Consider the following 16,489-nt stretch of genomic DNA (forward strand, 5'->3'; position numbering starts at 1 on the left):
CACTTTATCCCATCATCTTTATCCCAGCTTTATCCCATCATCTGACTATCACCACTTCAGTCCAAATCCTCCCTGTTCCACCACCAGATTGGCAGAGCAGCAGTCTTTTAGCTGTTAAACTTGTCTAATACAGACCCTGTACTTGGGTGCTCAGTCACTCAGTTGTATCAAGCTCTTTGCGGCCTCATGAACTATATTCACCAGGCTCCTCTGTCCATGGTATTTCCCAGGCAAGAATACTGCAGTGGGTTGCCATTTCCTCCTCCAGGGCACCTTCCCAACCCAGGGACTGCACCCATGTCTCCTGCATTGCAAGTGGATTCTTTACCACTGAGCCGCTGGGGAAGCCCTAACACTGACATTGTGTGTGCTTTGTCGCTCAGTCATATCAGACTCTTTATAAGCCCATGGACTGTAGCCTGCCAGGCTCCACTGTCCGTGGAGATTCTCCAGGCAAGAATACTGGAGTGGAGTGGAGTGGAATGGCAGGAATACTGAAGATCCTCCAGGGGATCTTCCCAACACAAGAATTGAACCCAGGTCTCCAGCATTGCAGGCGGATTCCTTCCTGTCATAGCCACCAGAGAAGCCTGTAACATTGACCTTGCTTCTACTATAATCCATTTGTCATGTTTTGATGCTAAATCTCCTTTATAAATGTTTTATTTTTTTCATTTTCCAGCATAAGAAGATTATCATCTGCTACTTTCAAATCTTAATTCCATAGTCTGGCTGTTATTGCATATATTAATATTATCTTCCCATTTGGCTACCATACCTAATGTCTTATTCCTCTTATTTCTTATTTTCCTTATTTCACTTTGGTGATTAACCATCCATTCACTATGTTCCAAATATATAAATCTCCACATTTACTTTTTTAATTCTATTTTTTTCCACAAAAGTAAATTAAAAAAAAAAAAAAAAAAAAAAACTTATTCATTTCCTACCAATTCATCCTACTTATTTTTGAATGCCTAGCTCAAATTCCACAATGCCCATGAAATATTCTCTAACTATTTTAGTTCATACTGGGCAGCTTAATTTTTGACTTCCTAATGCTCAATTAGGCAGTCATATTTCTGATTCTTTGTTAGTCTTATTTTCATAGCTAAGTTGTGCAAGTGTATAAAGACTGCAACCATATTTTATAATTCTTTCCTTTAAAAGATCTAAAATAGTCTACAAGTAACATGCTGAGCACATAATAGGCCATGAATAAATATTTACTGGTTAACTAAATGAGGACAATAACTAGAAAATTCCTACATCATTTGGCAGGATGACTACAGGCAAAAGACTCCTTCTCAAAATAGAATATCTAAAAGTATATTTTACCCACGTGTCAACAGCAAAAACAACACACTGTCTCCTAGGAGAGCCAAGCTTTAGCTCTTTAAGCATGTATAGAATCCACAAGACACAATTGTTAAACATAGAAGTGTTTAAATAAAAAGGCATATACACAAGATAATTTCTTCATTTAGCAAGTATGGAGAAAATCAGATCACATTCCAAAAGTAATATGATGATGTCAGCAGTTGGAGAACAATCAAAGAAAAAATTAAGCAGTAACTTTGCTGTCTTGGATTTATTAAGGGAAAGGAAATTCTTATAAAGCCAAAACAATAAGAGAAAGCCTACATGACCTGTAACAGAAAAAAAAAAAAAAATAGTGATGCTAACTGTATCACAGCAAAACTATTACACTTTCCTATTTCAAACATTAACAATTAATATTATTAAAAATAACTATGACATATCTTTGGAAAGAGAACATATCTGTATTTCCCCCAAAGTCTCATGGCTGGTTGTGCCCTCTTTTGGAAGCAGTGTTATGTCTTAGAAACAGTATGAGCTACCACAGCCAGAGGGACCTGGGCTATTAGTGAGGGATCTTAGGCAACCAACCTCAGTGGGGTGTTGTGAGAATTAAATGAGATTGCATATCTGAAAGAACCTGGCATGGTGTCTGACATGGTCGATGTGTCTTCATTTCCTTCCATTCTGCTTTGCAGAGATATAAAGAACAGGAGGTGAACTAGCCCTAGAGTAGGAGGGAGGAACCAGGAATTATTATCCCAGCTCAGTTGCTCATTAGGTTGTGGCAGGAACAGTCCTCCAGTTTTCCTTTTCCTTTTCTTCATTTTGGTAGTAGTTCCCTGATTTTTAATTGGCACAAGGAGCCAGACAGTACTATTTCTTACTCCTTCACAGGGTTTTTAATCATTTGATTTGCAGAGCCTTTGGATAGACAAGAGACTTACTTATCACTCACTACGCACTTCTGCCCTAGTCCAGTCCAGTGCCCATGTCTCCTTCCTGACAGCTATGGATTCTTCTGTGCAGTCACCAGACCAGAAGATCCCTAAGGAATCGTCCAATATTCAGTAGTCTGAGGAAACACATGGAATAGTGTTCACTTCTCTGGCAATCATAATGAATTGGTGTTGTTTTTTTTTTTAAGAGGAAATTTGAAATAATCTAAGTTTTAAAATCATCAGATCTCTTTTGCATGTTTTTAGTTGGGAGATGTCTGTTTACTAGTGTCCTGTGGCCGTTGTAATGAATTACTAGCTAAAATAACAGAAATTTATTATTTTACAGCTTTGAAGGCCAGAAGTCAAGGTGTCTTCAGGGCCACACTCCCTGTGAAGGCTCTTGTTGTTGTTCAGTCACTAAGTCGTGTCTGACTCTTTGTGACCCCATGAACTGCAGCATGCCAGGTTTGCCCGTCCTTCACTATCTCCCCGAGTTTGCTCAAACTCATGTGCATTGAGTCAGTGATGCCATCCAACCATCTCATCCTCTGTGGCCCCCGTCTCCTTTTGCCCTCCTTCTTTTTCAGCATCAGGGTCTTTTCCAGTGAATAAGCTCTTCTCATCACGTGACCAAAGTACTGGAACTTCAACTTCAGCATCAGTCCTTCCAATAAATATTCAAGGTTGATTTTCTTTGGGATTGACTGGTTTGCTCTCATTGCTGCCCAAGGGGCTCTCAAGAGTCTTCTCTAGCACCACAGTTTGAAAGCATGGTCCAACTCTCACATCCATACATGACTACTGGAAAAACCATAGCTTTAAATAAATGGACCTTTGCTGGCAAACTGATGTCTGCTTTTTACGACACTTTGTAGGTTTGTCATAACTTTTCTTCCAAAGACCAAGCGTCTTTTAATTTTGTGGCTGCAGTCACCATCTGCATTGATTTTGGAGCCCAAGAAAATGATATCTGACACTGTTCCCACATATTCTCCAGCTTTTTGCCATAAAGTGATGGGACCAGATGCCACGATCTTCATTTTTTTAATGTTGAGTTTTAAGCTAGTTAAAAATTCTCTTTCACCTTCATCAAGAGATTCTTTAGAGCCTCTTCACTTTCTGCCATTAAAGCGGTGTCATCTGCATATCTGAGATTGTTGATATTTCTCCTGGCAATCTTGACTCCAGCTTGTAAGTCATCCATTTAAGTCATCTACGTATAAGTTAAATAAGCAGGGTAACAATATATAGCCTTGACATACTCCTTTCTCAATTTTGAACCAGTCGGTTGTTCCATGTCCAGTTCTACATGTTGCTTCTTGTCCTGCATACAGGTTTCTCAGGAGGCAGGTTAATGTGGCCTGGTGAAGGCTCTAGGAGCAATCATTCCTTGCTTCTTCCAGCTTCAGGCCACATCAGGCATTATATAGCTAGTGGCTATATCACTCTAGGACTTCCCTGGTGGCTCAGATGGTAAAGAATCTGCCTGCAATGCAGCAGGCCTGGGTTTGATCCCTGGGTCAGGAAGATCCCTTGGAGAAGGAAACAGCTACCCACTCCAGCATTCTTGCCTATGAAATTCCATGGACAGAGGAGCCTGGTGGGCTACAGTTCATAGGGTTGCAAAAAGTCAGACACGACTTAAACAGCTTAGCACACATCACTCCAGTCTCTGCCTTCACAGTCACAAGGCCCTCTCCTCCATGTGTCTTCTCTTCTGTCTATAACATACGCCTCTCCCTAACTTCTATAAGAATACCTGTCATTGGATTTAGGGCCCACCTAGACAATCCAGGATAATCTCATCCCAAGATTCTTTAGTTACATGGCCAAAGATTCTCTATAATTACTTTCAAACAAAATCACATCCATAGGTTCTAGATGTACACTTGGATGTAACTTTTGGAGATTCATCATTGAACCCACTACAGAATGCTTCATAAACACTCACTTGTAAAAATATACACAGGTAGTATAGATACTTCACACTCTGAAAAGGAAATAGTCAACTACCAACTTTTTCAACTATTTACAAAAATAGCATTTCAATGAAAACTTTAAGATGTTTTGAAATACCTTTTGGAGTTACAAGTTTAAATCAATCTTTTCAATCAATATCTTCTACTTTGTCATGTAATATTCATTATTGTTAACCATGTTCTATTTTGGGAATTCACTACTTCTTTACTAGATCACAATGATCAAAATATAAACCTTGCAAATGATTCGTTTTTTCCTGTTTAAACAACTAATACATAAATACATTCTTAAAATTCAATGCAGAAGAGAAAGAATTATTCCTCTTGAGTACACCTTGCCTAATTTCTCTCTTCCCCAACAAATAACAGTTTAAAATTCCTTTCAGAATATTTTGCGCATACATAAAGGGTAGTTACACAGTATTTTTTATCATAAATGGAATCATGCTATACACAGCTCTCAGTGAACTACATTTTCCTATTATCAATGTTTGGAAGATATTTCTTTCCAGCTTAGAAATCTATACTATTGTTTTTCTAACCACACAATATTTTACAGAAGGAATGTAGCATAATTTATTGATGAATATATAAGTTACTTTCAAATGTCCGGTGTCAAAAAAAATTGCATTGATAATGTCTTTAAGAATGTACAGAAATCTCTACAAGATGAATTTTTAGAGGTGAAGTTACTTGGTCAAAGATTATGCACATTCCAATTTTACTGAGCCTGCTAATTTGCTCTCCAAAAAGTGTTCTACCAACTGGTCAACTGAGGCTGAAAGATAATTCTTACCTGATCAATTAACTATTTATATATACATATGTGTACATATCTGAATGTATACACATACATATATATTAGATGTGTAAAAAGTATACTGAAATATATACACACACACACACACACACACACATCATTTTTATACTATTAACGTATGTGGAAGGTCACTCAGTTTTAGTTAGATAAATTAGGGAAGAATTTTCTTATGCTCATATCCTTCCTAACTCATCTATCACTGAGCATCAGGGACTCAAACAAGAAGAGAGACCCACTTTGGGGTGTAATGAACAAAAAAGTAATAGAAAAAAAAATTTGTTGTTTTCTGATATAACATGATGCCGAGGCAGAATACTCTCCCAGACTACATTCTCCCTCAGAATATACATGACTCTACAATACCTAATGGATACATCCTAAGTCACTGTAGGAACTCAATCCAAGAGTGCATCAGAACTCATTAAGCCTTTTTCACTAAAGTTCTAGTGTGAAAACACTTGCTAAGATCTATATGTAACTTGAATTTCAAGGTGATTTGAGCACAGAACCACAAATTATGTATTTAGGTGCTTTTCAGCTATATTAGGAAAGAGAGAATATTTTTTCTTCAGGCTCAAGGTTTAATTGGAGTGACAGTTACATAAAATGTCTTATCGAAGTGTCTTCATAGCTGTGAGTCCTGACTTCAGCATTCCACATAATTATAAGATAGTAGCAAAAATTATTCCAAAGCACTTGAACAATTATATGCTCTTAAAACAGGTTGAAAACGAAGGATGACATGTTTTAAAAGTAGTAGATCTGAGAGTGCTTTAAAACTGCAGCAAGAAACTGTATTTCTCAGAAAAGTACATAAAATTCTTTATCAACCCATTATGTAACATCTATAGACTCAGAATTTACTATGGTCCATTAAGTAGAGAAATTCCTTCCATTAGGCTTTTCCTTATTCAGGGATGAAAACATCCTTCATCCAACCTTGCTGCAGTCCAATATGCTCTCAGTTTCTACTACCTAACTCCTGCCCCACAACACATACATACACACACACACATACACAAAGACACACATGTCATTACCGCATATTTAGAAAAATAAGGTTACCAAATAATAAAAACATGACAGTTTGCATTGTAAGGACCTGCTTTCTGACAAAAAGGTAAGATGCATAAAACATTAAGTTGCTGCAACATTTGTTTTATTTACCAAAAAAAGGGCAGAAATGTTAATAATTCAGATATGAAGAGTCTGCCCTGAAGGTTATAATACACTGGGGATTAGAGACACAACAGCAGAAGGTTGTGCTTAGGTAGTGAAATATTTCAGAACAAAAGGATTTGTACTAAGGGTTCACGCTATTCCAACAAACAAAGCAAACAATTATTTTTGTGATCTTTTATATGTTATTCTTGGAAAACTTTTCATCATTCAGAAATGAAAATAGTTTGACTGTCCTGTGATTTTTTTCTTTAAACCAACAATCTGATACTTTTCTTGGCAGGTTTTCACTTTATTGAGATGTAATTAATCGTCAATAAAATGCACAAACTTTAAATATTCAGTTTGATGAGCACTGACAATTATATGCAGTCATGTAACCACCATTCAAAATACATATTGTAGAACAAATGTTCCCCTATACTCCTTTTCAGTCACTTCTCTCCTCCTCCTACATCTTAATATGGGATTTCTACCACCATAGATTACTTTGGTCTCTGTTTGGTTTTCATATACATGAAAGCCTATAGTATGTGCTCTTCTGTGCATAGCTTCTTTTGTTCAATATAATGTTGATGTGTATGCACATTGTTCTGTGTATCAATAGTTTTTCCTTTTATTACTAAGTAATATTCAATACTATGGATATACTACAACTTATCTATCAATTTTTATGTTAGACATTTGGGATGATCCTCAGTTCAGCTCAGTCGCTCAGTTGTGTCCGACTCTTTGCGACCCCATGAATCGCAGCACGACAGGCCTCCCTGTCCATCACCAGCTCCCACAGTCTACCCAAACCCATGTCCATCGAGTCAGTGGTAACATCCAGCCATCTCATCCTCTGTTTTCCCCTTCTCCTCCTGCCCCCAATCCTTCCCAGCATTAGGGTCTTTTCCAATGAGTCAACTCTTCTCATGAGGTGGCCAAAGTACTGGAGTTTCAGCTTTAGTATCAGTCCTTCCAACGAACACCCAGGACTGATCTCCTTTAGGAGGGACTGGCTGGGTCTCCTTGCAGTCCAAGGGACTCTCAAGAGTCTTCTCCAACACCACAGTTCAAAAGAATCAATTCTTTGGCGCTCAGCTTTCTTCACCCACAGTCCAGCTCTCACATCTATACATGCTACTGGAAAAACCATAGCCTTGACTAGACGGACATTTGTTGGCAAAACTTTTAAATATGCTATCCAGGTTGGTCATAAATTTCCTTCCAAGGAGTAAGTGTCTTTTAATTTCATGGCTGCAGTCATCATTCGCAGTGATTTTGGAGCCCAAAAAAGTAAAGTCTGACACTGTTTCCCCATCTATTTCCCATGAAGTGATGGGACCAGATGCCATGATCTTAGTTTTCTGAATGTTGAGTTTTAAGCCAACATTTTCACTCTCCTCCTTCACTTTCATCAAGAGGCTTTTTAGTTCCTCTTCACTTTCTGCCATAAGGTGGTGTCATCTGTATATCTGAGGTTATTGATATTTCTCCCAGCAATCCTGATTCCAGCTTGTGCTTCTTCCAGCCCTGCGTTTCTCCTGATGTACTCTGCAGATAACCACAATGGTGTGATCACTCGCCTAGTGCCAGACATCCTGAAATGTGAAATCAAGTGGGCCTTAGAAAGCATCACTACAAACAAAGCTAGAGTAGGTGATGAAATTCTAGCTGAGCTATTTCAACTCCTGAAAGTGCCACACTCAATATGCCAGCAAATTTGGAAAACTCAGCAGTGGCCATAGGACTGGAAAAGGTCAGTTTTCATTCCAATCCTTAAGAAAGGCAATCCCAAAGAATGCTTGAACTACCACACAACTGCACTCATCTCACACGCTAGTAAAGTAATGCTCAAAATTCTCCAAGCCAGGCTTCAGCAATACGTGAGCCATGAACTTCCAGATGTTCAAGCTGGTTTTAGAAAAGGTAGAGGAACCAGAGATCAAATTACCAACATCCGCTGGTCATAGAAAAGCAAGAGAGTTCCAGAAAAACATCTATTTTTGCTTTACTGACTATGCCAAAGCCTTTGACTGTGTGGATCACAATAAACTGTGGAAAATTCTTAAAGAGGTGGGAATACCAGGCCACCTGACCTGCCTCTTGAGAAACCTGTATGCAGGTCAGGAAGCAACAGTTAGAACTGGACATGGAACAACAGACTGGTTCCAAATAGGAAAAGGAGTATGTCAAGGCTGTGTATTGACACCCTGCTTATTTAATATTCCTTATTACTATGCCTGAAAGAGCAAAAAAAGTATCAAATAGCACCCAAGAGTCCATGCAATCATGATAAAGACTAATCATGAATTTGACCTTTTTTTAATCCAAAGTCCCTAGCACAACCTTTCATGAATAAATTATCCAAGTGTTCTCCTAAAGTTGCTTTTGAAACCCCTTTCTCACTATTACTTCTTCTAATTGGCTACTTATTCAAATACTACTCCTCTGTACAACATCACTACTTCATTTTTTTCTTTCTGATATTCTAAAGCACTTGTTTGAAGTTAAGAACTCTGTTAATGTCTACTGGGGTCTCTTTCAGAGGCTGTTATAAACATTGAAATCTAGATAAAAGAACATCCTGAGGAAATAATCAATAGAAAAGAGTGAAAGTTGTCAACCAAATCGTCTTTCAGATGCAGGAGGCAGTGTGAGGCCTGAAGCTGGACTCCGATTCCAACTCTTGGAGTTAAGAGAAATTATACAGCATCTCTCTGCTGAGGCACAAAAAGGTCAAAGTTGCTCATGCTGCTACGTCACCACTGTTACCATTCCTCTCCAAACTACTCTCCAACTGACTTTACCCACTCCAAAATACCTTCTGCATCCACTGCAACTTAGAGTCAACAGAAAGAAAAAAAAAAAAAAAAGAATTCAAGAAGGCCCCAAACTCCTCAAGGTTGACTTAGATTCATCCCACCACAACCACCCAAAAAATTTGTCCAATTCTGGTCCTGTAAATAAAAAATCTTGATGCATAGTTTCCACAGTTATTTCTTAAGTCATTTTAATGGAAGATGAAAAATTCCATACTAAGAACTTGCACTCAGAGTGACTATCATTTGATCTGCTAATGTTCAAATTATGGTAGGCCCTATGAAAAGACTCATAATCCATGATTTCTGGCCTATTTCTGAAAAGTAATGGCACCTAACAAGATTCCCAAAGACCAAACACTTATGTCCATTCTCAATACAAAAACTCTTCAGAGAAAAAATTGTTCTGCTCCCTTAATGAGGAATCTCATTTCAGACCCATGTTTCATACTATAGCCCACATGTAATTATTTAAATGTCATGAAATCCTGCAAATGTGTTTGACAGAGTAATTGAAATTACTTCATGTAATTTATTTTACTTTCCGTGATGGAAATGTGCACATAAATGTGCACATAAATGTCTCTGCACTGTCAACGCACTTAATGGCAGCTGCGCATATCCTTTGAGGGTTTCTCGTCAGTGGGAATTTTACCTTCCAAATGTAAAAAAATTTCTCTCTTCCTACACATGTGTGGACTGAAGTGCCGATTAGTGTCTATTATTAGTAAAAAATTCCCCCACGTGATTCTTTGATCACAGAGATGAGGCCAGGACTTCACTGGGACCAAGTTCTTGCTTTAACAGGATTTCTGGAATATTTTCACAAATGATACAAGTGGTTCTTTTAAAATCAAGATTGCAATAGCAACTCCTGCAGCTCAATTCCAGAAAAATAAATGACCTAATCAAAAAAATGGGCCAAAGAACTAAACAGACATTTCTCCAAAGAAGAAATACAGATAGCTAACAAACACATGAAAAGACGCTCAACATCACTCATTATCAGAGAAATGCAAATCAAAACCACAATGAGGTACCACTACATGCCAGTCAGAATGGCTGCTATCCAAAAGTCTACAAGCAATAAATGCTGGAGAGGGTGTGGAGAAAAGGGAACCCTCTTACACTGTTGGTGGGAATGCAAACTAGTACAGCCACTATAGAGAACAGTGTGGAGAGTTCTTAAAAAACTGGACATAGAACTGCCATATGACCCAGCAATACCACTCCTGGGCATACACACCAAGGAAACCAGATCTGAAAGAGACACATGCACCCCAATGTTCATCGCAGCACTGTTTATAATAGCCAGGACATAGAAGCAAACTAGATGCCCATCAGTAGACAAATGGATAAGAAAGCTGTGGTACATATACACCATGGAATATTACTCAGCCATTAAAAAGAATACATTTGAATCAGTTCTAATGAGATGGATGAAACTGGAGCCCATTATACAGAGTGAAGTAAGCCAGAAAGATAAACACCAATACAGTATACTAATGCATATATATGGAATTTTAAAAGATGGTAATGATAACCCTATATGCAAGACACAAAAAGAGACACAGATGTATAGAACAGACTATTGGACTCGGTGGGAGAAGGCAAGGGTGGGATGATCTGAGAGACTAGCATTGAAACATATATATTATCAAGTGTGAAACAGATCGCCAGCCCAGGTTGAATGCATGAGACAAGTGCTCAGGGTTGGTGTACTCAGAAAACCCAGAGGGATGAGGTGGAAGGGAGGATTAGGATGGGGAACACATGTAAATCCAAGGCTGATTCATGTCAGTGTATGGCAAAAACCACTACAATATTATAAAGTAATTAGCCTCCAACTAATAAAAATTAATGAAAAAAATAAAAAATAAAATCAAGACTGCCTTAGCAAATAGTGCCCTTTTTGGAAGCAATCTTTGCATACCAAAAGCAGATGCTTCTATGACTTGAAGTTAGTAGGCACCGAAAGACAGCAAAACTGACACAGTAATAATGAGCCAGCGTCTCACAAAAATAATTTTTTTGCGAAGGGTTCTGTGCCTTAGGATCTCACTTCTTACATTTACCTATGTTCCTTGCACAGGTGAAACCACAATCTGCCTTTGCTTGAGGAACTTGCATTTCTGCCTTCTTACTAAGCACAGCTATATGAAGAGCCTTTGACTGACCAGATAGAAAGTTGACGTTTTTTCTCTGTCATTTGTAAAGCATAAAGCAAGAAGCATCTTTGTAATTTAACAAGAGATATGCTTTCACATAAGCATATTAAACGTGGTTTCATAAGATACTCAGAGTGAAGGAAGACTAAATCCTTGAATCTACTTGAAATAAAATTTTCAGTTTGAGAAGGAATACAGTAATCTATAGTTGATCTGGGCAAATACTTCTCTCAGACTAATTAGGCAACAGTGGTGATAGACTATTCTAGCAAAGTTAAAAAAAAAGGATGTGGTCTCTTCCCATGGTGTAATCTGAGAAGGGGTATTGCTATTTTTTCTACTGCAAAAATTATTTCTATTAAAAATTGATTTATTATTTTTAGTTTATTACATGTTTAGGTTTGAAGACAAGTAAATCAAGTACCTTATTAAATGTAGTTATTGAATTGTTTTGGTTACTTACTGAACTGAACTGATTCTCATCTATGGAATTGACTTTTGTATTACATATCAAAGGGAACTTTCTCAGCAGATTAATATGTAAACCTCTAGAAAAAAATTTTCTCTCTGTGGGAGAGGGTGAGGGTGGGGTGATTTGGGAGAATGGCATTGAAACATGTATAACATTATACGTGAAACGAATCGCCAGTTCAGGCTGGATGCATGAGACAGGGTGCTCAAGGCTGGTGCACTGGGATGACCCTGAGGGATGGGATGGGGAGGGAGGTGGGAGGGGGTTCAGGATGGGGAACACATGTAAATCCATGGCTGATTCATGTCAATGTATGGCAAAACCAATACAATATTGTAAAGTAATTAGCCTCCAATTAAAATAAATGTTTATATAGAAAAAATTTCTAAGTGAAAAAAATATATATGTTTATGCATACAAACTTGCATCTTGTGAGGACTACAAATGTCAAATGACTTACAGGTAATAGAAAATCACGCTGAATTTTGCTATTTCAATTTTAAACCCACACTGCACAAAAACAGACGTATATTTGTTGTCATGATGAAAGTTCCCTTAAATATCATGATTTAGTATATATATAAGCACCGCTCATATTTTCTTTGGTAACCCACTTTTACTAGTCCTAAAATATCTTTATGTGAGTAAAGGAACAAAGCTCTCTTTTCTGTTTGGATTGTAGGAGTTCAGCCTTCATAACAATGCAACCATCAATTAAATGAAGACTAAGTTTCTAGGCTGGACTCTCAGAAGTACCACTTAGACAAGACAGCCACTGGCCTGAGCCACTGCATTTTTGCAATTTGCTCTAATCCCACTTCATCCCTCCACACATATGAGGGTCCTAACAGGCAAGACTCTGGGGCCAGTAGCTGGAAACAGCTACTGAAACAATCTTAGCATGTTTCCAGGACTTGAACAGGCCTCTTACCTGCTACATCCCCCAGAAGGTAAGCAAAACCACCATTGCAAAGCCAGAAAGTGGCCAGAAGATGTGCAAGAAAGCAGCTATAGATGAAGCTTGCCTACAGGGTCTGGACAAGGCACCCAGCACTTGTGATGCAAGGTAGAAAGCTTGGTGGATGAGTAAGCACCCATGGGCCACATGTCTGGCTCTCCCTAAGAAGCCCCAAGTATTGCAAGAATTTCAAGTTCTAACTGATCTTACAATGTATTGTGAAGGCATATTCAAAGTAGGAAGATAGCACATATTTTCTTATAATTCTGTTCGCTTCATTTGTAACTTTCAAATCTTTAGATATATGGTATATCAATCTTTCTTTTTAATTGCATCTCTAGCCCAGCAAAAGTTAAGACCAGGAACAGACTTGTCTTTTAATAGACTCCAATATCTCTGAGCATGATTACCAGTTTTTCATTTCACTGTAGCACCATTTTTTATCATCAGCTCTAAAAGAATAAATGGAACTAACTGCGTGTACATAATACATCATAAAAGCCACAATATGCATGCAAAGGGTAAACATGCTGCATACATATATTATCTGATAGAGAACAGCAAAGAACATAAATGTATTATTCATGACATGAAATGCAATGATTAATAACCTGCAAAGCTACATTGCTTCCTACCTGTGGACATAAAATGATTAATTTTTTTAAAAAGTATAGAATGTGACCCCACAAGCTATATTAACTAAAATTTAATAACTTCAACAGAAACCATGGAAAAATAACAGCAGACTAAAAAATGAACTGAATCGTGTTCTCTCAGTTTCAAAAAATATATATTTACAATCACATTTTTCATATTTATTAAAAATGTTAAAGTCAGGATATGTAGATACAAAGAACACATAGGTGTAACTCAAGAAAGTTCAAACACTGAAAGAGGGATTTTGCCATTCAAAGTGTCTTTGCCACAATGTGTTTCTCTTCAAAATGTTTGTATGAATTCTTTACAGAAGAATGGGTCAAATGGACCACAGTGGACCAACAACATAGGCAGAGACTATTTGTATTAATACATGGTATGTGTCAAGGACCTGACTTAATTTTTAAGCGTATCTGTACCTGATTTTAGAGTTATAAGAAATTTACTTTAATTAAAAGAATTGAGAAAACTAATGTTCATGAAGTGAAACAGTATTTTTAGTTGGTGCCCAAAGTCTTACACCCAAATGGTCCACTAAAGTAATATAAAGATGATACTTTAAAAATGAAATACTTAATGATTCAAAAGAATCATTATAGATTGTACCGAGCCTAAATTTAAAAAACTAAGATCATAATATCTGGTCCCGTCACTTCGTGGCACATAAAAGGGGGAAAAATGGAAGCAGTGACAGATTTTATTTTCTTGGGCTCCAAAATCACTGCAGATGGTGCCTGCAGCCACAAAATTAAAAGACCCTTGCTCCTTGGAAGGAAAGCTATGACAAAACTAGACAGTGTATTCGAAAGCAGAGACATCACTCTGCCAACATAGGTTCATCTAGTCAAAGCTATGTTTTTTTCCAGTAGTCACGTATGGATGTGAGAGTCGGACCATAAAGAAGGCTGAGTGCCAAAGAAATGATGCTTTCAAATTGTGGTGCTAGAGAAGACTCTTGAGAGTCCCTTGGACAGTAAGGAGATCAAATCAGTCAATCCTAAAAGAAATCAACCCAGAATATTCATTGGAAGAACTGATACTGAAGTTCCAGCACTTTGGCCATCTGATTTGAAGAGCCAACTCATTGGAGAAGATCCTGATGCTGGGAAAGATTGAGGGCAAGAAGTGAAGGGGGTGACAGAGAATTATATGGTTGAATGGCATCACTGACTCAATTGACATGAGTTTGAGCAAATTCCGGGAGATAGTGAAGGACAGGGAAGCCTGGGGTGCTGCAGTCCATGGGGTTGCATAGTCAGACATGACTTAGCAACTAAACCACAACAAAGCCTAAATTTATCATGGGAAAGAGTAATTTGGCTACCAACAACAAGAGAAAAAAATGCGGCATCCTGTGCATATTCTCTGTCCTTTTCAAAGGGATCACAAAATCAAAGAGTTTAATGCCAACTCTTTTCTATAATATGAAGGATCTACTTATTCAATTACAGTTCATATTTATTTAACAAATATTATACAGTACATATGTGCCAGAAGTTCTTGTAAGCACTTTGTAAATAGAAACTATCAAAATCGTAACAATCCTCTGAGGTTGATACTATGACTATGTCTATTTTATAGGTAAGGAAACAAAGGAAGAGAGATTAAGTGACTTGGTCAAGGTCACACAGCTCTGAGTTGTTGTTCAGTCACTAAGTTATGTCCAACTCTTTGCACCACATGGAACACAGCATGCCAGACTTTGAGTACAGAGCTAGAATTCATACTAAGACCAACTGCTCCAGAGTCTGAATTCTTTAACTGTTATGTTACGCTGACCATTTTTTGCATTTCTCAGGACTTTATTGATAAAAGTGAAAGAAACAAATAACCAATTCAAGAAATTTAAAATAGCAGTAGAAAAGATCTTCTTATATATAACCATGAAGTCTGTGGATTTCTGGTAGATTTGATCCAGGTTTCACACAAAGCCACTGGAACAACCACACTATTTTCCAATGGATGGTTTAAGAATGAGCCCCAAATTCCATAATCACTTTTTTATACTAGCAACCTCAGGCAAGAAGTGCCCCCCTTCTTCATCTATAATTCCAAAAAGTCCTCAGAAGAGCTCATGCTTGGACCACGTGACGACCTCTAAATGAATTGACATAGCTGGTAAGGAGGACAGAGTACAATGCTCTGGTTGCCCAGACCTAAGGCATATATACCAGCTGTGGTTACTGAGAGTCAAGATCTCAGCCTGAATCTTAAGGAATTTTCTCCTACTATAGGTTCTATTACTACAAGAATAGAAAAAGATGCTGAGCAGGAAGAAACTGCATGACATGAGTAAAGGTTTCATTCATTAAAAAGATTTCAACAGATATTCAAACATACAAGCTATTTTAAGTTATCCTATCATTATGATAATACTTTTAAAAATACAACAGAATTTATAAATACAGATATTTTCTAAATGCATTAATTCCCATTTTCAAATGTATTTTACACAAAACCCAGAGACTTCAACTCTTAAATTTCACTATGATCATGTAACTACAATGAATAGAAACAGATTTGCTTCTATTACCACCAGACCTTGTTAGTACAAAATCTTCTGCTTGAAATTTCCAAAATCAGAAGCAGTAATACCCATTATTAAAAACTGCAGCTGTTTTGCTTTAAATATTTGAATGCTGTGTTTCTTGTATTTTTTTAAAATACAGAATATTAATATGTAAAATTTACTGGCATGTCTATACAGATGCTTTTTGGGAAACAAGTTAAAGGCACACCTCAAAATAAATGAAAATCATGATCAATAGGCAGTAATGACTTTATGAAGTACATATGCCAACAAAAACTTTTCTGCAGTTAATTTGAACTCTTCTCTGTGATTCATGTGGTTATCTATATTAAATTACATAAGAAAGAAGATTCTAAAATAAGAGAGAGTAGAGGAAGGAAGAAAAAATAATTTGCAGTTGTAACCAGAAGAGAAGAATAGAAGTCCTACGGCAAGGCATTTTGTGAGGTATTCTTCTCAGATTCCTTTAAATGCATCCATTGATTGGGAAGACAGCAACTACTTGAGTCAAATGACTCTCCAATTCCACAGAAGTACAATAGTTTAGAGAAAAGTTTTAAATTGCAGTAAGAGTTTAGCTTAGATCACAAAGAAATCATTGAAAAAATAATCCTTCAACTGATAAAGAAGAACTTTTGAAAGGAAAAATACTTCAGAG

This window comes from Muntiacus reevesi, chromosome 6 (assembly GCF_963930625.1).
Source record: "Muntiacus reevesi chromosome 6, mMunRee1.1, whole genome shotgun sequence".
NCBI lineage: Eukaryota > Metazoa > Chordata > Mammalia > Artiodactyla > Cervidae > Muntiacus > Muntiacus reevesi.